General features: G+C 43.2%; 1 protein-coding gene across 1 annotated transcript in view; it reads left to right on the forward strand.

The window, feature by feature from the left end:
* The window catches only part of NUP133 (nucleoporin 133), a 750,179-nt gene that overhangs the window by 223,205 nt on the left and 503,366 nt on the right, over window positions 1–23,608 (forward strand). The gene's annotated exons all lie outside the window — the stretch shown is intronic.

Consider the following 23,608-nt stretch of genomic DNA (forward strand, 5'->3'; position numbering starts at 1 on the left):
AATTCCTTCATACTTTTTCGCAATTGCAGTAATAAAGTGTGTTCAGTTTAAAATTTAAAGTGACAGTAACGGTTTTATTTTAAAACGTTTTTTGTGCTTTGTTATCAAGTTTATGCCTGTTTAACATGTCTGAACTACCAGATAGATTGTGTTCTGACTGTGGGGAAGCCAAGGTTCCTTCTCATTTAAATAGATGTGATTTATGTCATAAAAAATTTAGTAAAAATGATGCCCAAGATGATTCCTCAAGTGAGGGGAGTAAGCATGGTACTGCATCATCCCCTCCTTCGTCTACACCAGTCTTGCCCATACAGGAGGCCCCTAGTACATCTAGCGCGCCAATACTCCTTACTATGCAACAATTAACGGCTGTAATGGATAATTCTATCAAAAACATTTTAGCCAATATGCCCACTTATCAGCGAAAGCGCGACTGCTCTGTTTTAGAAAATACTGAAGAGCATGAGGACGCTGATGATATTGTTTCTGAAGGGCCCCTACACCAGTCTGAGGGGGCCAGGGAGGTTTTGTCTGAGGGAGAAATTTCAGATTCAGGAAAAATTTCTCAACAAGCTGAACCTGATGTGATTACTTTTAAATTTAAGTTGGAACATCTCCGCGCTCTGCTTAAGGAGGTGTTATCCAATTTGGATGATTGTGATTATCTGGTCATTCCAGAAACACTATGTAAAATGGACAAGTTCCTAGAGGCCCCGGGGCCCCCCGAAGCTTTTCCTATATCCAAGCGGGTGGCGTACATTGTTAATAAAGAATGGGACAGGCCCGGTATACCTTTCGTACCTCCCCCCATATTTAAAAAATTGTTTCCTATAGTCGACCCCAGAAAGGACTTATGGCAGACAGTCCCCAAGGTCGAGGGGGCGGTTTCTACTCTAAACAAGCGCGCCACTATACCCATAGAAGATAGTTGTGCTTTCCAAGATCCTATGGATAAAAAATTAGAAGGTTTGCTAAAAAAGATGTTTGTTCAGCAAGGTTACCTTCTACAACCAATTGCATGCATTGTCCCTGTCACTACAGCCGCGTGTTTCTGGTTCGATGAGCTAGAAAAGGCGATTATTAGTAATTCTTCTTCTTATGAGGAGATTATGGACAGAATTCGTGCTCTTAAATTGGCTAATTCTTTCACCCTAGACGCCACCTTGCAATTGGCTAGGTTAGCGGCGAAAAATTCTGGGTTTGCTATTGTGGCGCGCAGAGCGCTTTGGTTAAAATCTTGGTCAGCGGATGCGTCTTCCAAGAACAAATTGCTTGACATTCCTTTCAAGGGGAAAACACTGTTTGGCCCTGACTTGAAAGAGATTATCTCTGATATCACTGGGGGCAAGGGCCACGCCCTTCCTCAGGATAGGTCTTTCAAGGCCAAAAATAAACCTAATTTTCGTCCCTTTCGCAGAAACGGACCAGCCCCAAGTGCTACGTCCTCTAAGCAGGAGGGTAATACTTCTCAAGCCAATCCAGCCTGGAGACCTATGCAAGGCTGGAACAAAGGAAAGCAGGCCAAGAAACCTGCCACTGCTCCCAAGACAGCATGAGATGCGGGCCCCCGATCCGGGACCGGATTTGGTGGGGGGCAGACTCTCTCTCTTCACTCAGGCTTGGGCAAGAGATGTTCTGGATCCTTGGGCGCTAGAAATAGTCTCCCAAGGTTATCTTCTGGAAGTGATTCATCCTGTTCCATTAAGAGAACGAGGGATGGGGTTCTACTCCAATCTGTTCGTAGTTCCCAAAAAAGAGGGAACGTTCAGACCAATCTTAGATCTCAAGATCCTAAACAAGTTTCTCAAGGTTCCATCGTCCAAAATGGAAACCATTCGAACAATCCTTCCATCCAGGAAGGTCAATTCTTGACCACGGTGGATTTAAAGGATGCGTATCTACATATTCCTGTCCACAAGGAACATCATCGGTTCCTAAGGTTCGCATTCCTGGACAAACATTACCAGTTCGTGGCGCTTCCTTTCGGATTAGCCACTGCTCCAAGGATTTTCTCAAAGGTACTAGGGTCCCTTCTGGCGGTGCTAAGACCAAGGGGCATTGCTGTAGTACCTTACTTGGACGACATTCTGATTCAAGCGTCGTCCCTTCCTCAAGCAAAGGCTCACACGGACATAGTCCTGGCCTTTCTCAGATCTCACGGATGGAAAGTGAACGTGGAAAAGAGTTCTCTATCTCCGTCGACAAGAGTTCCCTTCTTGGGAACAATAATAGACTCCTTAGAAATGAGGATTTTTCTGACAGAGACCAGAAAAACAAAACTTCTAAACTCTTGTCGGATACTTCATTCCGTTCCTCTTCCTTCCATAGCGCAGTGCATGGAAGTGATAGGTTTGATGGTAGCGGCAATGGACATAGTTCCTTTTGCGCGCATTCATCTAAGACCATTACAACTGTGTATGCTCAGTCAGTGGAATGGGGACTATACAGACTTGTCTCCGAAGATACAAGTAAATCAGAGGACCAGAGACTCACTCCGTTGGTGGCTGTCCCTGGACAACCTGTCACAAGGGGTGACCTCCCGCAGACCAGAGTGGGTCATTGTCACGACCGACGCCAGTCTGATGGGCTGGGGCGCGGTCTGGGGATCCCTGAAAGCTCAGGGTCTTTGGTCTCGGGAAGAATCTCTTCTACCGATAAATATTCTGGAACTGAGAGCGATATTCAATGCTCTCAAGGCTTGGCCTCAGCTAGCGAGGGCCAAGTTCATACGGTTTCAATCAGACAACATGACGACTGTTGCGTACATCAACCATCAGGGGGGAACAAGGAGTTCCCTGGCGATGGAAGAAGTGACCAGAATCATTCAATGGGCGGAGACTCGCTCCTGCCACCTGTCTGCAATCCACATTCCAGGAGTGGAAAATTGGGAAGCGGATTTTCTGAGTCGTCAGACATTGCATCCGGGGGAGTGGGAACTCCATCCGGAAATCTTTGCCCAAATCACTCAACTGTGGGGCATTCCAGACATGGATCTGATGGCCTCTCGTCAGAACTTCAAGGTTCCTTGCTACGGGTCCAGATCCAGGGATCCTAAGGCGACTCTAGTAGATGCACTAGTAGCACCTTGGACCTTCAAACTAGCCTATGTATTCCCGCCGTTTCCTCTCATCCCCAGGCTGGTAGCCAGGATCAATCAGGAGAGGGCGTCGGTGATCTTGATAGCTCCTGCGTGGCCACGCAGGACTTGGTATGCAGATCTGGTGAATATGTCATCGGCTCCACCATGGAAGCTACCTTTGAGACGAGACCTTCTTGTTCAAGGTCCGTTCGAACATCCGAATCTGGTCCCACTCCAGCTGACTGCTTGGAGATTGAACGCTTGATCTTATCAAAGCGAGGGTTCTCAGATTCTGTTATTGATACTCTTGTTCAGGCCAGAAAGCCTGTAACTAGAAAAATTTACCACAAAATTTGGAAAAAATATATCTGTTGGTGTGAATCTAAAGGATTCCCTTGGGACAAGGTTAAGATTCCTAAGTGTCTATCCTTCCTTCGAGAAGGATTGGAAAAAGGATTATCTGCAAGTTCCTTGATGGGACAGATTTCTGCCTTGTCTGTGTTACTTCACAAAAAGCTGGCAGCTGTGCCAGATGTTCAAGCCTTTGTTCAGGCTCTGGTTAGAATCAAGCCTGTTTACAGACCTTTGACTCCTCCTTGGAGTCTCAACTTAGTTCTTTCAGTTCTTCAGGGGGTTCCGTTTGAACCCTTACATTCCGTTGATATTAAGTTATTATCTTGGAAAGTTTTGTTTTTGGTTGCAATTTCTTCTGCTAGAAGAGTTTCAGAATTATCTGCTCTGCAGTGTTCTCCTCCTTATCTGGTGTTCCATGCAGATAAGGTGGTTTTACGTACTAACCTGGTTTTCTTCCAAAAGTTGTTTCTAACAAAAACATTAACCAGGAGATAGTCGTGCCTTCTCTGTGTCCGAAACCAGTTTCGAAGAAGGAACGTTTGTTGCACAATTTGGATGTTGTTCGCGCTCTAAAATTCTATTTAGATGCTACAAAGGATTTTAGACAAACATCTTCCTTGTTTGTTGTTTATTCTGGTAAAAGGAGAGGTCAAAAAGCAACTTCTACCTCTCTCTCTTTTTGGATTAAAAGCATCATCAGATTGGCTTACGAGACTGCCGGACGGCAGCCTCCTGAAAGGATCACAGCTCCTTCCACTAGGGCTGTGGCTTCCACATGGGCCTTCAAGAACGAGGCTTCTGTTGATCAGATATGTAGGGCAGCGACTTGGTCTTCACCGCACTCTTTTACCAAATTTTACAAGTTTGATACTTTTGCTTCTTCTGAGGCTATTTTTGGGAGAAAGGTTTTGCAAGCCGTGGTGCCTTCCATTTAGGTGACCTGATTTGCTCCCTCCCTTCATCCGTGTCCTAAAGCTTTGGTATTGGTTCCCACAAGTAAGGATGACGCCGTGGACCGGACACACCTATGTTGGAGAAAACAGAATTTATGTTTACCTGATAAATTACTTTCTCCAACGGTGTGTCCGGTCCACGGCCCGCCCTGGTTTTTTAATCAGGTCTGATAATTTTTTTTTCTTTAACTACAGTCACCACGGTATCATATGGTTTCTCCTATGCAAATATTCCTCCTTAACGTCGGTCGAATGACTGGGGTAGGCGGAGCCTAGGAGGGATCATGTGACCAGCTTTGCTGGCTCTTTGCCATTTCCTGTTGGGGAAGAGAATATCCCACAAGTAAGGATGACGCCGTGGACCGGACACACCGTTGGAGAAAGTAATTTATCAGGTAAACATAAATTCTGTTTTATTCCTCCCTGGATATATGTGTATGAACTTCATGTTTACAGATACTTGAGCAGGGGTCCTGCGCGACCCCAATTGTTACCTTTTTCTTTTAAATAAAATAAAAACTATTAAATTTAAAAAAAAAAAAAAAAAAAAAAAAAAAAAACTAAAATTAAAATCTTCCATGTCTCAAAATTAAATCAATGTAGATATTTTTGAAGCAAAAAAACTGAGAATTTGCATATCTAAATTGCATATCTTACCCACAATTCTCTTGTGCATTGGAAACATTGTATATTAAGAATTTCTGGGGAAAAGCAGAAATTTTTCCTATTTCCTATGCAAATATTTACATTAATTTTATATATATATATATATATATATATATATATATATATATATATATATTTGTGTTTATACACATTAACACGTAAATATATATTTCTATACTATATTCTTTACTGGTAACACAGTTCCCATAGACCGCAATGTAAAGGCACACCCGCCAATCCTTAACCCCTTAAAACTGCCTAGTGCAGTATTTTTTTTTTTATGGAAAAAAAAAACAAAACTAAATTTCTTTCATAAAAAAAATAAGTCCCTCTCTTTTGGGGGCATTTGGGACCCTTTTTGAAATTTAACCAGAGATAATGGCTGGTTATTTATCGTGCGCGGGCAAATGATAAATTAGCGCTCCACATGTAATCTGGCTCATAGTCGATGTTCCAAAAGTCATCCTATATAGAATTTGATAAAGTATCACCTGTTTTTTAATTCACACGGTTATCCCAATTAATAAAGGCCTCTTAAATTGGGATTTAAGCCTTAAAATAGAAGCAGTGCTGAGAGATATTTGTCATAGTCCTGAAAATTAGCTGGCAGGAAATGGACACAAGACCACTCGTTTAAAAGAGCAGTATTGCTACTTTCAAGTTTTCAAGTAAGGTGTCTCAAATTAGTTTGTGTATCGTGGAGGGCAACATAGAGAATATCCCATCCCCCTGACGACTTTCTATATGCTCATGGTTCTGAATGGTGATCACTGTTAACACAGTGGTCAGCAGATTACCACCGGGGCATATCATCCCGTCCTTTTAAAGAGCCATTGTAGTGCTGCTAGAGTCCATTCTAAAGCCCAGAGCATTGTTAAAGGCTCCAAGTAGACAGGTGATTGTCATTTTGATGGTAATCATCTGGGACCTAAATGGGTATGCGACCTCTTGTTTGAAAAATCAATTATCGACTTTTTCATTTGAAGGCTGTTTAATGTTTGTCTGCTGTATGTTGTTTTTATGGGATAGGGGCTTCTTTTTGGCTACTGCCCCCTTACAGTAAATACATTAGTTAGGTGATTGGTATAAAAATGGCAGTCACTTAACTGACAGGGGATTCCCCTCTTCTAAACTGGCGGCTTATACCCCTCTGTGTTTTATGGGTGGGATGGTGCCTGTAAAAGTGCTCCCCCTCCTCAAGCATTGTACAGGTTTATACTTGGGGCAGATGATAACAATTTCTATGATTTACCTCCTGCAATTTAGAGGGGGTGTCCCTTATTTTGAAGAGCATAATTCCCTCTTTCACAAGGGGGGTCTCATACCCCTCTAATTAAATCATAGGCCGAGATTGGGGCTCTGTAGTAACCCCCTCACCCACCACTAGAAATCACTTTTCTCTTGTAAGATGTATCGAGTCCACGGATTCATCTATACTTGCTGGATATTCTCCTTCCTAACAGGAAGTGGCAAAGAGAGCACCCACAGCAGAGCTGTCTATATAGCTCCTCCCTTAGCTCCACCCCCTGCCTACTCTAAGAAACTAGGAAGGGCAGAGCGAGTGTGGTGACAAAAATGTTAGTTTTTTATTTCTCAAGCAAAAGTTAATTTTAATTGGTACCGGTGTGTACTATTTAAATGGGGGAACGGTTTGCAGGCTAAACTGCATTGAGGTATGTTCAGTCTATTTTTTTCTAGACAGACTTGCATAAAGGGCTCATTAGTTACTGGTGACACTCAGGAAAAAACGTTTGTTTTTACTGCAAATATAACGTTTTTTGAGGTACTTTAAGGGGTCATTGTGGCTTGTTTAAGGGTTATTTACCCACATGGCTAGTTTAAGAAACACTCTGTTGTGTTTCTTTTAGGCCCCATAACATCGAGTGAGGTGGGCGGGGCCTATTTTCGCGCCTCAGTTGCACAGTTTCTTTTCCTCAGAGACATCCAGCTACTTCTCCAGAGGTTCCTACTGTGTTTGAGGGCTGTAAAGAATGTTTTTTCCCCACAAATCGTTCCTAAAGGGCAGGTAGGCGCCACAGCAGATCTGTGGCAGGGTGCTGAACGTTCCTGTTAGGAAGGAGAATATACCGCTTTCCAACTGGCTATGTTAGCGGCAAAGAATTCAGGTTTTGCCATTGTAGCACGCAGGGCGTTATGGCTTAAGTCCTGGTCTGCTGATGTGTCATCAAAATCTAAACTTTTGAACATCCGTTTCAAAAGAAAGACCCTATTCGGGCCTGAACTGAAAGAGATTATTTCAGACATCACTGGAGGGAAAGGCCATGCCCTCCCTCAGGATAAAACAAATAAAATGAGGACCAAACAAAATAATTTTCGTTCCTTTCGGAACTTCAAGAGTGGTCCCGCTTCAGCTTCCCCTGCTGCAAAGCAAGAGGGGAATTTTGTCCAATCCAAGTCAGTCTGGAGACCTAACCAGGCTTGGAACAAGGGTAAACAGGCCAAGAAGCCTGCAGCTGCCTAAAAGACAGCATGAAGGGGTAGCCCCCGATCCGGGACCGGATCTAGTAGGGGGCAGACTCTCTCTTCGCTCGGGCAAGAGATGTTCACAATTCCTGGACTTTAGAAATTGTGTCCCAGGGATATCTTCTGGACTTCAGACTCCCTCCCAAGGGGGATATTTCACATTTCTCAATTGTCTGCAAACCAGACAAAGAGAGAGGCGTTCTTACTCTGTGTAGAAGACCTACATACCATGGGAGTAATCCACCGAGTTCCAAAGGCGGAACAAGGGCTAGGGTTTTACTCAAACCTGTTTGTGGTTCCCAAAAAAGAGGGAACTTTCAAACCAATCTTGGATCTCAAAATTCTAAACAAATTTCTCAGAGTACCATCATTCAAGATGGGGACTATTCTACCGTTGATCCAGGAGGGTCAATATATGACTACCGTGGACATAAAGGATGCGTATCTACACATCCCTATTCAGAGATCATCATCCATTCCTCAGATTCGCTTTTCTGGACAGGCATTACCAGTTCGTGGCCCTTCCCTTCGGGTTGGCCACGGCTCCCAGAATTTTCACAAAGGTGCTAGGGTCCCTTTTGGCGGTTCTAAGACTGCGGGGCATAGCAGTGGCGCCTTATCTGGACGACATCTTGATTCAGGCGACGACTTTCCAGCTAGCCAAGTCTCACACGGACATCGTGTTTGCTTTTCTGAGATCTCACGGGTGGAAGGTGAACATAAAAAAGAATTCTCTCTTCCCTCTCACAAGAGTTTCTTTCCTAGGGACTCTGATAGACTCGGTAGAAATGAAAATATTTCTGACGGAGGTCAGAAAATCAAAACTCTTAATCACTTGCCGAGCTCTTCATTCCATTCCTCAGCCATCAGTGGCTCAATGTATGGAGGTAATCGGACTCATGGTAGCGGAGATGGACATAGTTCCTTTTGCCCGCCTACACCTCAGACCACTGCAACTATGCATTCTCAGGACCACCTGTCTCAGGGAATGTGTTTCCGCAGGCCAGAGTGGCTCATAGTATCGACAGATGCCAGCCTGCTAGGCTGGGGTGCTGTTTGGAACTCCCTGAAAGCACAGGGCTTATGGTCTCGGGAGGAAACTCTACTCCCAATAAACATTCTAGAACTGAGAGCGATATTCAATGCGCTTCAGGCGTGGCCTCAGCTAGCTGCGGCCAAGTTCATCAGATTTCAGTCGGACAACATCACGACTGTAGCTTATATCAATCATCAAGGAGGAACACTGAGTTCTCTAGCGATGACGGAGGTAACCAAAATAATCCGATGGGCAGAGGATCACTCTTGCCATCTCTCAGCAATCCATATCCCAGGGGTAGAGAACTGGGAGGCGGATTTCCTAAGTCGTCAGACTATTCATCCGGGGGAGTGGGAGCTCCACCCGGAGGTATTTGCCCAGCTGACTCAGCTATGGGGCACACCAGAATTGGATCTGATGGCGTCCCGTCAGAATGCCAAACTTCCTCGTTACGGGTCCATGTCCCGGGATCCCCAGGTGGTACTAATAGATGCTCTAGCAGTGCCCTTGTCCTTCAATCTGGCCTATGTCTTTCCACCGTTTCCTCTCCTCCCACGTCTGGTTGCCAGAATCAAGCAGGAGAGAGCTTCAGTGATTCTAATAGCGCCTGCGTGGTCACGCAGGACTTGGTATGCAGACCTAGTGGACATGTCATCGGTTCCACCGTGGACTCTGCCATTGAGGCAGGACCTTCTAATCCAAGGTCCATTCACACATCCAAATCTAATTTCTCTGCGTCTGACTGCTTGGAGATTGAACGCCTGATTCTATCAAAGCGTGGTTTCTCTGAGTCGGTCATTGATACCCTGATTCAAGCTAGAAAGCCTTTCACCAGGAAGATCTATCATAAGATTTGGCGCAAATATTTTTATTGGTGTGAATCCAAGGGTTACTCATGGAGTAAGATTAGGATTCCTAGAATATTGTCCTTTCTCCAAGAAGGATTGAAGAAGGGATTATCAGATAGTTCCTTAAAGGGACAAATATCTGCTTTGTCTATTCTTTTACACAAACGTCTGGCAGGCCTTGGTCAAGATCAAGCCTGTATTTAAAGCTGTTGCTCCACCATGGAGCCTAAACTTAGTTCTTAAAGTTCTTCAAGGGGTTCCGTTTGAACCTATGCATTCCATAGATATTAAGCTTCTATCTTGGAAAGTTTTGTTTTTAGTAGCTATCTCCTCGGCTCGAAGAGTTTCTGAGTTATCTGCTTTGCAGTGTGATTCACCTTACCTTTTTTTCCATGCAGATAAGGTGGTTTTGCGTACCAAACCTGGGTTTCTTCCTAAGGTTGTTTCTAATAGGAATATCAATCAGGAGATTGTTGTTCCTTCTCTGTGTCCTAATCCTTCATCAATGAAGGAACGTCTGTTGCACAATCTTGATGTGGTTCGTGCTTTAAAGTTCTACTTACAAGCAACTAAAGATTTCCGTCAAACATCTTCATTGTTTGTTGTTTATTCTGGTAAACTGAGAGGTCAAAAGGCTATGGCTACCTCTCTTTCCTTTTGGCTGAAAAGCATCATCCGTTTGGCTTATGTGACTGCTGGCCAGCAGCCTCCTGACAAAATTACTGCTCATTCTACTAGAGCAGTGGCTTCCACATGGGCTTTTAAAAATGAGGCTTCTGTTGAACAGATTTGTAAGGCGGCGACATGGTCTTCGCTTCATACTTTTTCCAAATTTTCCAAATTCGATACTTTTGCTTCTTCGGAGGCTATTTTTGGGAGAAAGGTTCTACAAGCAGTGGTGCCTTCCGTTTAAGGTGCCTGTCTTGTCCCTCCCTTCATCCGTGTCCTAAAGCTTTGGTATTGGTATCCCACAAGTATGGATGAATCCGTGGACTCGATACATCTTACAAGAGAAAACATAATTTATGATTACCTGATGAATTTATTTCTCTTGTGATGTATCGAGTCCACGGCCCGCCCTGTTTATTTAAGACAGGCAGTATATTTTTATTCAAAAAACTTCAGTCACCTCTGCACCCTATAGTTCCTCCTTTTTCTTCCTAGCCTTCGGTCGAATGATGGGGGGGCGGAGCTATATAGACAGCTCTGCTGTGGGTGCTCTCTTTGCCACTTCCTGTTAGGAAGAAGAATATCTCACAAATATGGATGAATCCGTGGACTTGATACATCACAAGAGAAATAAATTTATCAGGTAAGCATAAATTATGTTTTCTGTTTTCTACCAGGGCAGGTGGATTACTATTTTAAGTGCAGCATTTATATTTACATTATACACTTGTGTACCTAAATAGAAAATGCATATAATTTAGTAACAACAGATTTAGATATTATATTATATGAAGTTAGTAAAGATTTCAGATTATGGAACATGACAGAGCACTAGTGTTCAGTTCTTAGTCGTCTGTTGTAGTGTGTGTGTATGTGTATATATATGTGTGTGTGTGTGTGTGTATGTATATATGTATATATATATATATATATATATATATATATATATATATATATATATATATATATATATATATAATTTCTCTTGTTAAGTGTATCCAGTCCACGGATCATCCATTACTTGTGGGATATTCTCCTTCCCAACAGGAAGTTGCAAGAGGATTACCCACAGCAGAGCTGCTATATAGCTCCTCCCCTAACTGTCATATCCAGTCATTCTCTTGCAAGCCTCAACCAAGATGGAGGTCGTAAGAGGAGTGTGGTGTTTTATACTTAGTTTATTCTTCAATCAGAAGTTTGTTATTTTTAAATGGTGCCGGAGTGTACTGTTTATCTCAGGCAGTATTTAGAAGAAGAATCTGCCTGCGTTTTCTATGATCTTAGCAGAAGTAACTAAGATCCATGGCTGTTCTCACATATTCTGAGGAGTGAGGTAACTTCAGAGAGGGAATGGCGTGGAGGTTTTCCTGCAATAAGGTATGTGCAGTTAATATTTTTCTAGGGATGGAATTTGCTAGAAAATGCTGCTGATACCGGATTAATGTAAGTAAAGCCTTAAATGCAGTTATAGCGACTGGTATCAGGCTTATTAATAGAGATACATACTCTTATAAAAATGTAATATAAAACATTTGCTGGCATGTTTAATCGTTTTTATATGTATTTGGTGATAAAACTTATTGGGGCCTATTTTTTTTTTTCCACATGGCTGGCTTGAATTTTGCCTAGTAACAGTTTCCTTAGGCTTTCCACTGTTGTAATATGAGTGGGAGGGTCCTTTTTTAGTGCTTTTCTGTGAAGATAAAAATACTGACAGAGACATTCAGCTTCTTCCTGCATGATCCAGGACATCTCTGGGGGGCTCAAAGGGCTTCAAAGTCGTTTTTGAGGGAGGTAAAAAGCCACAGTAGAGCTGTGGCAGTTGTGACTGTTTGAAAAAAACAAAACAAAAAAAAAACAACAAAAAAACAAAACGTTTTTGTCTTTTATTATTCAGTTTTGGGTATTAAGGGGTTAATCATCCATTTGCAAGTGGGTGCAATACTCTGCTAACTTGTTACATACACTGTAAAAAATTTGTTAGTGTAACTGCCTTTTTTCACTGTTATTTCAAATTTTGACAAAATTTGTGTTTCTTAAAGGTGCAGTAACGTTTTTTTATATTGCTTGTAAACTTGTTTAAAGTGTTTTCCAAGCTTGCTAGTCTCATTGCTAGTCTGTTTAAACATGTATGACACAGAGGAAACTACTTGTTCATTATGTTTGAAAGCCATGGTGGAGCCCCATAGGAGAATGTGTACTAAATGTATTGATTTCACCTTAAACAGTAAAGATCAGTCTTTAACTATAAAAGAAATATCACCAGAAGATTCTGACGAGGGGGAAGTTATGCCGACTAACTCTCCCCACGTGTCAGACCCTTCGCCTCCCGCTCAGGGGATGCACGCTAATATGGTGCCAATTACATCAGGGACGCCCATAGCGAATACCTTGCAGGACATGGCTGCAATCATGAATAATACCCTGTCAGAGGTATTATCCAGGTTGCCTGAATTAAGAGGCAAGCGCGATTGCTCTGGGGTTAGGAGAAATACAGAGCGCGCAGATGCTGTAAGGGCCATGTCTGATACTGCGTCACAATATGCAGATCATGAGGACGGAGAGCTTCAGTCTGTGGGTGACATCTCTGATTCGGGGAAACCTGATTCAGAGATTTCTAATTTTAAATTTAAGCTTGAGAACCTCCGTGTGTTACTTGGGGAGGTATTAGCTGCTCTGAATGACTGTAACACAGTTGCAGTACCAGAGAAATTGTGTAGGCTGGATAAATACTATGCGGTACTGGTGTGTACTGATGTTTTTCCTATACCTAAAAGGCTTACAGAAATTATTAGCAAGGAGTGGGATAGACCGGGGGTGCCTTTTTCCCCATCTCCTATATTTAGAAAAATGTTTCCAATAGACGCCACTACACGGGACTTATGGCAGACGGTCCCTAAGGTGGAGGGAGCAGTTTCTACTTTAGCAAAGCGTACTACTATCCCGGTTGAGGACAGTTGTGCTTTTTAAGATCCAATGGATAAAAAATTGGAGGGTTACCTTAAGAAAATGTTTATTCAACAAGGTTTTATTTTACAGCCCCTTGCATGCATTGCGCCTGTCACGGCCGCGGCGGCATTCTGGTTTGAGGCCCTGGAAGAGGCCATCCATACAGCTCCATTGACTGAAATTATTGACAAGCTTAGAACACTTAAGCTAGCTAACTCATTTGTTTCTGATGCCATTGTTCATTTGACTAAACTAACTGCTAAGAATTCCGGATTCGCCATCCAAGCGCGTAGGGCGCTATGGCTTAAATCCTGGTCAGCTGACGTGACTTCGAAGTCTAAATTACTCAACATTCCTTTCAAGTGGCAGACCTTATTCGGGCCTGGTTTGAAGGAAATTATTGCTGACATTACTGGAGGTAAGGGTCACACCCTTCCTCAGGACAGGGCCAAAGCAAAGGCCAAACAGTCTAATTTTTCGAAATTTCAAGGCAGGTGCAGCATCAACTTCCTCCGCTTCAAAACAAGAGGGAACTTTTGCTCAATCTAAGCAGGCCTGGAAACCTAACCAGTCCTGGAACAAAGGCAAGCAGGCCAGAAAGCCTGCTGCTGCCTGTAAGACAGCATGAAGGAACGGCCCCCTATCCGGCGACGGATCTAGTAGGGGGCAGACTTTCTCTCTTCGCCCAGGCGTGGGCAAGAGATGTTCAGGATCCCTGGGCGTTGGAGATCATATCTCAGGGATATCTTCTGGACTTCAAAGCTTTCCCTCCACAAGGGAGATTTCATCTTTCAAGGCTATCTGCAAATCAGATAAAGAAAGAGGCATTCCTACGCTGTGTGCAAGACCTCCTAGTTATGGGAGTGATCCATCCAGTTCCGCGGACGGAACAAGGACAGGGTTTTTATTCAAATCTGTTTGTGGTTCCCAAAAACGAGGGAACCTTCAGACCAATTTGGGATCTAAAGATCTTAAACAAATTCCTCAGAGTTCCATCTTTCAAAATGGAAACTATTCGGACCATCCTACCCATGATCCAAGAAGGTTGGTACATGACCACAGTGGACTTAAAGGATGCCTACCTTCACATACCGATTCACAAAGATCATCATCGGTTTCTAAGGTTTGCCTTTCTAGGCATTACCAATTTGTAGCTCTTCCCTTCGGTTTGGCTACAGCCCTGAGAATCTTTACAAAGGTTCTGGGCTCACTTCTGGCGGTTCTAAGACCGCGAGGCATAGCGGTGGCTCCGTATCTAGACGACATCCTGATACAGGCGTCAAGCTTTCAAGTTGCCAAGTCTCATACAGAGATAGTTCTGGCATTTCTGAGGTCGCACGGGTGGAAAGTGAACGAGGAAAAGAGTTCTCTATCCCCACTCACAAGAGTCTCCTTCTTAGGGACTCTTATAGATTCTGTAGAAATGAAAATTTACCTGACGGAGTCCAGGTTATCAAAACTTCTAAATGCTTGCCGTATTCTTCACTGCATTCCGCGCCCTTCGGTAGCTCAGTGTATGGAGGTAATCGGCTTAATGGTAGCGGCAATGGACATAGTGCCATTTGCGGGCCTTCATCTCAGACCGCTGCAATTATGCATGCTGAGTCAGTGGAATGGGGATTACACAGATTTATCCCCTCTGCTAAATCTGGATCAAGAGACCAGAGATTCTCTTCTCTGGTGGTTGTCTCGGGTACACCTGTCCAAGGGTATGACCTTTCGCAGGCCAGATTGGACAATTGTAACAGATGCCAGCCTTCTAGGTTGGGGTGCAGTCTGGAATTCCCTGAAGGCACAGGGATCGTGGACTCAGGAGGAGAAACACCTTCCAATAAATATTCTGGAGTTAAGAGCGATATTCAATGCTCTTCTGGCTTGGCCTCAGTTAGCAACACTGAGGTTCATCAGATTTCAGTCGGACAACATCACGACTGTGGCTTACATCAACCATCAAGGGGGAACCAGGAGTTCCCTAGCGATGTTAGAAGTCTCAAAAATAATTTGCTAGGCAGAGTACCACTCTTGCCACCTGTCAGCAATCCATATCCCAGGCGTGGAGAACTAGGAGGCAGATTTTCTAAGTCGTCAGACTTTCCATCCGGGGGAGTGGGAACTCCATCCGGAGGTGTTTGCTCAGTTGATTCATCGTTGGGGCAAACCAGAGTTGGATCTCATGGCGTCTCGCCAGAATGCCAAGCTTCCTTGTTACGGATCCAGGTCCAGGGACCCAGAAGCGACGCTGATAGATGCGCTAGCAGCGCCTTGGTTCTTCAACCTGGCTTATGTGTTTCCACCGTTTCCTCTGCTCCCTCGACTGATTGCCAAAATCAAACAGGAGAGAGCATCAGTGATTCTGATAGCACCTGCGTGGCCACGCAGGACTTGGTATGCAGACCTAGTGGACATGTCATCCTTTCCACCATGGACTGTGCCTCTAAGACAGGACCTTCTGATACAAGGTCCTTTCAATCATCCAAATCTAATTTCTCTGAGACTGACTGCATGGAGATTGAACGCTTGATTCTATCAAAGTGAGGGCTTCTCCGAGTCAGTCATTGATACTTTAATACAGGCACGAAAGCCTGTTACCAGGAAAATCTACCACAAGATATGGAGTAAATATCTTTATTGGTGTGAATCCAAGACTTACTCATGGAGTAAAGTTAGGATTCCTAGAATATTGTCTTTTCTCCAAGAGGGCTTGGACAAAGGATTATCAGCTAGTTCCTTAAAGGGACAGGTTTCTGCTCTGTCTATTCTTTTGCACAAGCGTCTGGCAGAGGTTCCAGACGTCCAGGCATTTTGCCAGGCTTTGGTTAGATTTAAGCCTGTGTTTAAACCTGTTGCTCCCCCGTGGAGCTTAAACTTGGTTCTTAAGGTTCTTCAAGGAGTTCCGTTTGAACCCCTTCATTCCATTGATATTAAACTTTTATCTTGGAAAGTTCTGTTTTTGATGGCTATTTCCTCGGCTCGGAGAGTCTCTGAGCTATCTGCCTTAAAATGTGATTCTCCCTATCTAATTTTTCATGCAGATAAGGTAGTTCTGCGTACCAAACCTGGGTTTTTACCTAAGGTGTTTTCTAACAAGAATATCAATCAAGAGATTGTTGTTCCATCGTTGTGCCCTAATCCTTCTTCAAAGAAGGAACGTCTTTTACATAATCTGGACGTAGTCCGTGCCTTGAAGTTATACTTACAAGCTACTAAGGATTTTCGCCAAACATCTTCCCTGTTTGTCGTTTACTCTGGACAGAGGAGAGGTCAAAAAGCTTTGGCAACCTCTCTTTCCTTTTGGCTTCGGAGCGTAATAAGCCTAGCCTATGAGACTGCTGGACAGCAGCCCCCTGAAAGGATTACAGCTCATTCTACTAGAGCTGTGGCTTCCACCTGGGCCTTCAAAAATGAGTCCTCTGTTAAACAGATTTGCAAGGATGCGACTTGGTCTTTGCTTCACACTTTTTCAAAATTTTACAAATTTGATACTTTTGCTTCTTCGGAGGCTGTGTTTGGGAGAAAGGTTCTTCAGGCAGTGGTTCCTTCCGCTTAATCCTGCCTTGTCCCTCCCATCATCCGTGTACTTTAGCTTTGGTATTGGTATCCCACAAGTAATGGATGATCCGTGGAATGGATACACTTAACAAGAGTGTATCCAGTCCACGGCCCGCCCTGTCCTTTTAAGGCAGGTCTAAATTTTAATTAAACTACAGTCACCACTGCACCCTATGGTTTCTCCTTTCTCTGTTTGTTTTCGGTCGAATGACTGGATATGACAGTTAGGGGAGGAGCTATATAGCAGCTCTGCTGTGGGTGATCCTCTTGCAACTTCCTGTTGGGAAGGAGAATATCCCACAAGTAATGGATGATCCGTGGACTGGATACACTACAAGAGAAATAAATTTATCAGGTAAGCATAAATTTTGTTTTCTCTTGTTAAGTGTATCCAGTCCACGGATCATCCATTACTTGTGGGATATTCTCCTTCCCAACAGGAAGTTGCAAGAGGATCACCCATAGCAGAGCTGCTATATAGCTCCTCCCCTCACTGCCATACCCAGTCATTCTCTTGCAACTCTCAACAAAGATGAAGGTAGTAAGAGGAGAGTGGTGTATTATAGTTAGTTTTTTAACTTCAATCAAAAGTTTATTTTCAAATGGTACCGGAGTGTACTGTTTTATCCCAGGCAGCATTAGAAGAAGAATCTGCCTGTGATTTATATGATCTTAGCAGAAGTAACTAAGATCCACTGCCGTTCTCACATATTCTGAGGAGTGAGGTAACTTCAGAGGGGGAATGGCGTGCAGGTTTTCCTGCAATAAGGTATGTGCAGTTAACATATTTCTAGGGATGGAATTTGCTAGAAAAATGCTGCTGATACCGGATTAATGTAAGTTAAGCCTAAATGCAGTGATTTAATAGCGACTGGTATCAGGCTTATTAACAGAGATACATACTCTTATACAAATGTAATATAAAACGTTTGCTGGCATGTTAATCGTTTTTATATATGTTTGGTGACAAAAACTTATTGGGGCCTAGTTTTTTGGCTGGCTTGATTTTTGCCTAGAAACAGTTTCCTGAGGCTTTCCACTGTTGTAATATGAGTGGGAGGGGCCTATTTTAGCTCTTTTCTGCACAGCTAGAATTACAGACAGAGACACTCGGCTTCTTTCTGCATGATACAGGACATCTCTGAAGGGCTCAAAAGGCTTCAAAAGTCGTGTTTGAGGAGGGTAACAACCACGGTAGACCTGTGGCAGTTGTTGTGACTGTGTTTTAAAAAAGTTTTTGTCATTTTTTATTCCGTTTTTGGTATTAACGGGTTAATCATCCATTTGCAAGTGGGTGCAATGCTCTGCTAACTTGTTACATACACTGTAAAAATTTCGTTAGTGTAACTGCCTTTTTTCACTGTTATTTCAAATTTTGTCAATTTGTTTCTCTTAAATGCACAGTAACGTTTTTTATATTGCTTGTTAACTTGGTTTAAAGTGTTTTCCAAGCTTGCTAGTCTCATTGCTAGTCTGTACTATCATGTCTGAAACAGATGATACTTGTTCATTATGTTTAAAAGCCATGGTGGAGCCCCATAGGAGAATGTGTACTAAATGTATTGATTTCACCTTAAACAGTAAAGATCAGTCTTTATCTATAAAAGAATTGTCACCAGAGGGGTCTGTCGAGGGGGAAGTTATGCCGACTAACTCTCCCCACGTGTCGGACCCTTCGCCTCCCGCTCAAGGGACGCATGCTAATATGGCGCCAAGTACATCAGAGACGCCCATAGCGATTACTTTGCAGGACATGGCTGCAATCATGAATAATACCCAGTCAGAGGTATTATCCAGATTACCTGAATTGAGGCAAGCGCGATAGCTCTGGGGTTAGACGAGATACAGAGCGCGTAGATGCTGTAAGAGCCATGTCTGATACTGCGTCACAATATGCAGAACCTGAGGACGGAGAGCTTCAGTCTGTGGGTGACGTCTCTGAATCGGGGAGACCTGATTCAGAGATTTCTAATTTTAAATTTAAGCTTGAGAACCTCCGTGTATTACTTGGGGAGGTATTAGCTGCTCTGAATGACTGTGACACAATTGCAGTGCCAGAGAAATTGTGTAGGCTGGATAAATACTATGCAGTGCCGGTGAGTACTGATGTTTTTCCAATACCTAAAAGGCTTACAGAAATTATTAGTAAGGAGTGGGATAGACCCGGTGTGCCCTTTTCCCCACCTCCTATATTTAGAAAAATGTTTCCAATAGATGCCACTACACGGGACTTATGGCAGACAGTCCCTAAGGTGGGGGGAGCAGTTTCTACTTTAGCAAAGCGTACCACTATCCCGGTTGAGGACAGTTGTGCTTTTTCAGATCCAATGGATAAAAAATTAGAGGGTTACCTTAAGAAAATGTTTATTCAACAAGGTTTTATTTTACAGCCCCTTGCATGCATTGCGCCTGTCACTGCTGCGGCGGCATTCTGGTTTGAGGCCCTGGAAGAGGCCATCCATACAGCTCCATTGACTGAAATTGTTGACAAGCTTAGAACACTTAAGCTAGCTAACTCATTTGTTTCTGATGCCATTGTTCATTTGACTAAACTAACGGCTAAGAATTCCGGATTCGCCATCCAGGCGCGTAGGGCGCTATGGCTCAAATCCTGGTCAGCTGATGTGACGTCGAAGACTAAATTACTCAACATTCCTTTCAAGGGGCAGACCTTATTCGGGCCTGGTTTGAAAGAAATTATTGCTGACATTACTGGAGGTAAGGGTCATACCCTTCCTCAGGACAGGGCCAAATCAAAGGCCAAACAGTCTAATTTTTCATGCCTTTCGAAATTTCAAGGCAAGTGCAGCATCAACTTCCTCTGCTTCAAAACAAGAGGGAACTTTTGCTCAAACCAAGCAGGCCTGGAAACCTAACCAGTCCTGGAACAAGGGCAAGCAGGCCAGAAAGCCTGCTGCTGCCTCTAAGACAGCATGAAGGAGCGGCCCCCTATCCGACAACGGATCTAGTAGGGGGCAGACTCTCTCTCTTCGCCCAGGCGTGGGCAAGAGATGTTCAGGATCCCTGGGCGTTGGAGATCATATCTCAGGGATATCTTCTGTACTTCAAAACTTCTCCTCCACAAGGGAGATTTCACCTTTCAAGATTCTCTGCAAACCAGATAAAGAAAGAGGCATTCCTAAGCTGCGTACAAGATCTCCTTGTACGTGATCCATCCAGTTCCGCGGACGGAACAAGGACAGGGGTTTTATTCAAATCTGTTTGTGGTTCCCAAAAAAGAGGGAACCTTCAGATCAATTTTGGATTTAAAAATCCTAAACAAATTCCTCAGAGTTCCGTCATTCAAGATGGAAACTATTTGAACCATTTTACCCATGATCCAAGAGGGTCAGTACATGACCACAGTGGACTTAAAGGATGCCTACCTTCACATTCCGATTCACAAGAATCATCATCAGTTCCTGAGGTTTGCCTATCTAGACAGGCATTACCAATTTGTAGCTCTTCCATTCGGGTTGGCTACAGCCCCAAGAATTTTTACAAAGGTTCTGGGCTCACTTCTGGCGGTTCTAAGGCCGCGAGGCATAGCGGTGGCTCCCATACCTGGACGACATCCTGATACAGGCGTCAAGCTTTCAAATTGCCAAATCTCATACAGAGATAGTTCTGGCATTCCTGAGGTTGCATGGGTGGAAAGTGAACGAAGAAGAGTTCTCTATCTCCTCTCACAAGGGTTTCCTTCCTAGGGACTCTAATAGATTCTGTAGAAATGAAAATTTACCTGACTGAGTCCAGGTTATCAAAACTTCTAAATGCTTGCCGTGTTCTTCACTCCATTCCGCGCCCCACTGTGGCTCAGTGCATGGAAGTAATCGGCTTAATGGTAGCGGCGATGGACATAGTGCCATTTGCGCGCCTGCATCTCAGACCGCTGCAATTATGCATGCTCAGTCAGTGGAATGGGGATTACACAGATTTGTCCCCTCTACTAAATCTGGATCAGGAAACCAGAGTTTCTCTTCTCTGGTGGTTATCTCGGGTCCATCTGTCCAAGGGTATGACCTTTCGCAGACTAGATTGGACAATTGTAACAACAGATGCCAGCCTTCTAGGTTGGGGTGCAGTCTGGAACTCCCTGAAGGCTCAGGGTTCATGGACTCAGGAGGAGAAACTCCTCCCAATAAATATTCTGGAGTTAAGAGCAATATTCAATGCTCTTCTAGCTTGGCCACAGCTAGCAACACTGAGGTTCATCAGATTTCAGTCGGACAACATCACGACTGTGGCTTACATCAACCATCAAGGGGGAACCAGGAGTTCCCTAGCGATGTCAGAAGTCTCCAAGATAATTCGCTGGGCAGAGACTCACTCTTGCCACCTGTCAGCGATCCATATCCCAGGTGTAGAGAACTGGGAGGCGGATTTTCTAAGTCGTCAGACTTTTCATCCTGGGGAGTGGGAACTCCATCCGGAGGTGTTTTGCTCAATTGGTTCTCCGTTGGGGCAAACCAGAATTGGATCTCATGGCGTCTCGCCAGAACGCCAAGCTTCCTTGTTACGTATCCAGGTCCAGGGACCCAAATGCTCTAGCAGCGCCTTGGTTCTTCAACCTGGCTTATGTGCTTCCACCGTTTCCTCTGCTCCCTCGCCTGATTGCCAAAATCAAACAGGAGAGAGCATCGGTGATATTGATAGCGCCTGCGTGGCCACGCAGGACCTGGTATGCAGACCTAGTGGACATATCCTTTCCACCATGGACTCTGCCTCTGAGACAAGACCTTCTAATACAAGGTCCTTTCAATCATCCGAATCTACTTTCTCTGAGACTGACTGCATGGAGATTGAACGCTTGATCCTATCAAAGCGTGGCTTCTCCGAGTCAGTAATTGATACCTTAATACAGGCACGAAAGCCTGTCACCAGGAAAATTTACCACAAGATATGGCGTAAATATCTTCATTGGTGTGAATCCAAGAATTACTCATGGAGTAGGGTTAGGATTCCTAGGATATTGTCCTTCCTCCAAGAGGGTTTGGACAAAGGATTATCAGCTAGTTCTTTAAAGGGACAGATTTCTGCTCTGTCTATTCTTTTACACAAGCGTCTGGCAGAAGTTCCAGACGTTCAGGCATTTTGTCAGACTTTAGTTAGAATTAAGCCTGTGTTTAAACCTGTTGCTCCTCCATGGAGCTTAAACTTGGTTCTTAAAGTTCTTCAAGGGGTTCTGTTTGAACCCCTTCATTCTATTGATATCAAACTTCTTTCATGGAAAGTTCTTTTTTTGATGGCTATTTCCTCGGCTCGAAGAGTCTCGGAGTTATCTGCCTTACATTGTGATTCTCCTTATCTGATCTTTCATTCAGATAAAGTTGTTCTGCGTACAAAACCTGGGTTTTTACCCAAGGTGGTTTCTAACAAGAATATCCATCAAGAGATTGTTGTTCCATCATTATGTCCTAATCCTTCTTCAAAGAAGGAACGTCTTTTGCATAATCTAGAAGTAGTCCGTGCCTTGAAGTTTTACTTACAGGCTACTAAAGATTTTCGTCAAACATCTAACCTATTTGTTGTTTACTCTGGACAGAGGAGAGGTCAAAAGGCCTCGGCAACCTCTCTTTCTTTTTGGCTTAGGAGTATAATCCGTTTAGCCTATGAGACTGCTGGACAGCAGCCTCCTGAAAGGATTACAGCTCATTCTACTAGAGCTGTGGCTTCCACCTGGGCCTTTAAAAATGAGGCCTCTGTTGAACAGATTTGCAAGGCTGCGACTTGGTCTTCGCTTCATACTTTTTCCAAATTTTACAAATTTGATACTTTTGCTTCTTCGGAGGCTGTTTTTGGGTAAAGGTGCTTCAGGCAGTGGTTCCTTCCTTTTAAGTTCCTGCCTTGTCCCTCCCATCATCCGTGTACTTTAGCTTTGGTATTGGTATCCGACAAGTAATGGATGATCCGTGGACTGGATACACTTAACAAGAGAAAACATAATTTATGCTTACCTGATAAATTTATTTCTCTTGTAGTGTATCCAGTCCATGGCCCGCCCTGTCCTTTTAAGGCAGGTGTAAATTTTAATTAAACTACAGTCACCACTGCACCCTATGGTTTCTCCTTTCTCGGCTTGTTTCGGTCGAATGACTGGAAATGGCAGTGAGGTGAGGAGCTATATAGCAGCTCTGCTGTGGGTGATCCTCTTGCAACTTCCTGTTGGGAAGGAGAATATCCCACAAGTAATTGATGATCCGTGGACTGGATACACTACAAGAGAAATAAATTTATCAGGTAAGCATAAATTATATATTATATATAGTGTGTGTGTGTATATTTAAGGGATAGACCAATATCGTTTTTTCAGTACAGCTACCGATTATTGACCGCCTTTCAGGCTGATAACCAGTAACGGTTGCCGATATTCTGTACATTTAAAGTTTGGAAAAATCAACACAATTTCTAGACAAATCTGTTATAAACTGAACATGTTTATTACAATTTTAAACATTAAAAGTAAACAACTAGGAAAAATAAAGTGCTTGAAAATTAACTTATTAAATGGCTTCCCAAAACATATAAAAATGGCATAAATAACTGCACACTGATATAACATTAAATTTAAGTCACTACTGCAAAGTTAGACACTACATAATTTCTTCAATACTCCCAGTTAAGTAGAACAACATTATAGTGCAGAAAGCATAACATTTCAGCATGTTTTCCTGTTAAACAGCTTCTATTTTATTTATATATTATTGCCACTTCACTAAAAACACTCTTACTTGGTACACTTAACAGATAAGAGTTAAAAGAAAAATGTGTGTGTATGTGTATATATATATATATATATATATATATATATATATATATATATATATATATATATATATATATATATATATATATATATATATATATATATATATATATATAAAAGGACATGCTGGAATATCAATGCTAGATTTATTCATTTGCTTTAATTTTTAAGCTCATATATTTACTGGACTTCAAATACTGGGTAGTTGTATGCATGTCTAACAGCGCCACCTAATGGTTAGAGCATTGTTATCCA

The sequence above is a fragment of the Bombina bombina genome, chromosome 4 (assembly GCF_027579735.1).
Source record: "Bombina bombina isolate aBomBom1 chromosome 4, aBomBom1.pri, whole genome shotgun sequence".
NCBI lineage: Eukaryota > Metazoa > Chordata > Amphibia > Anura > Bombinatoridae > Bombina > Bombina bombina.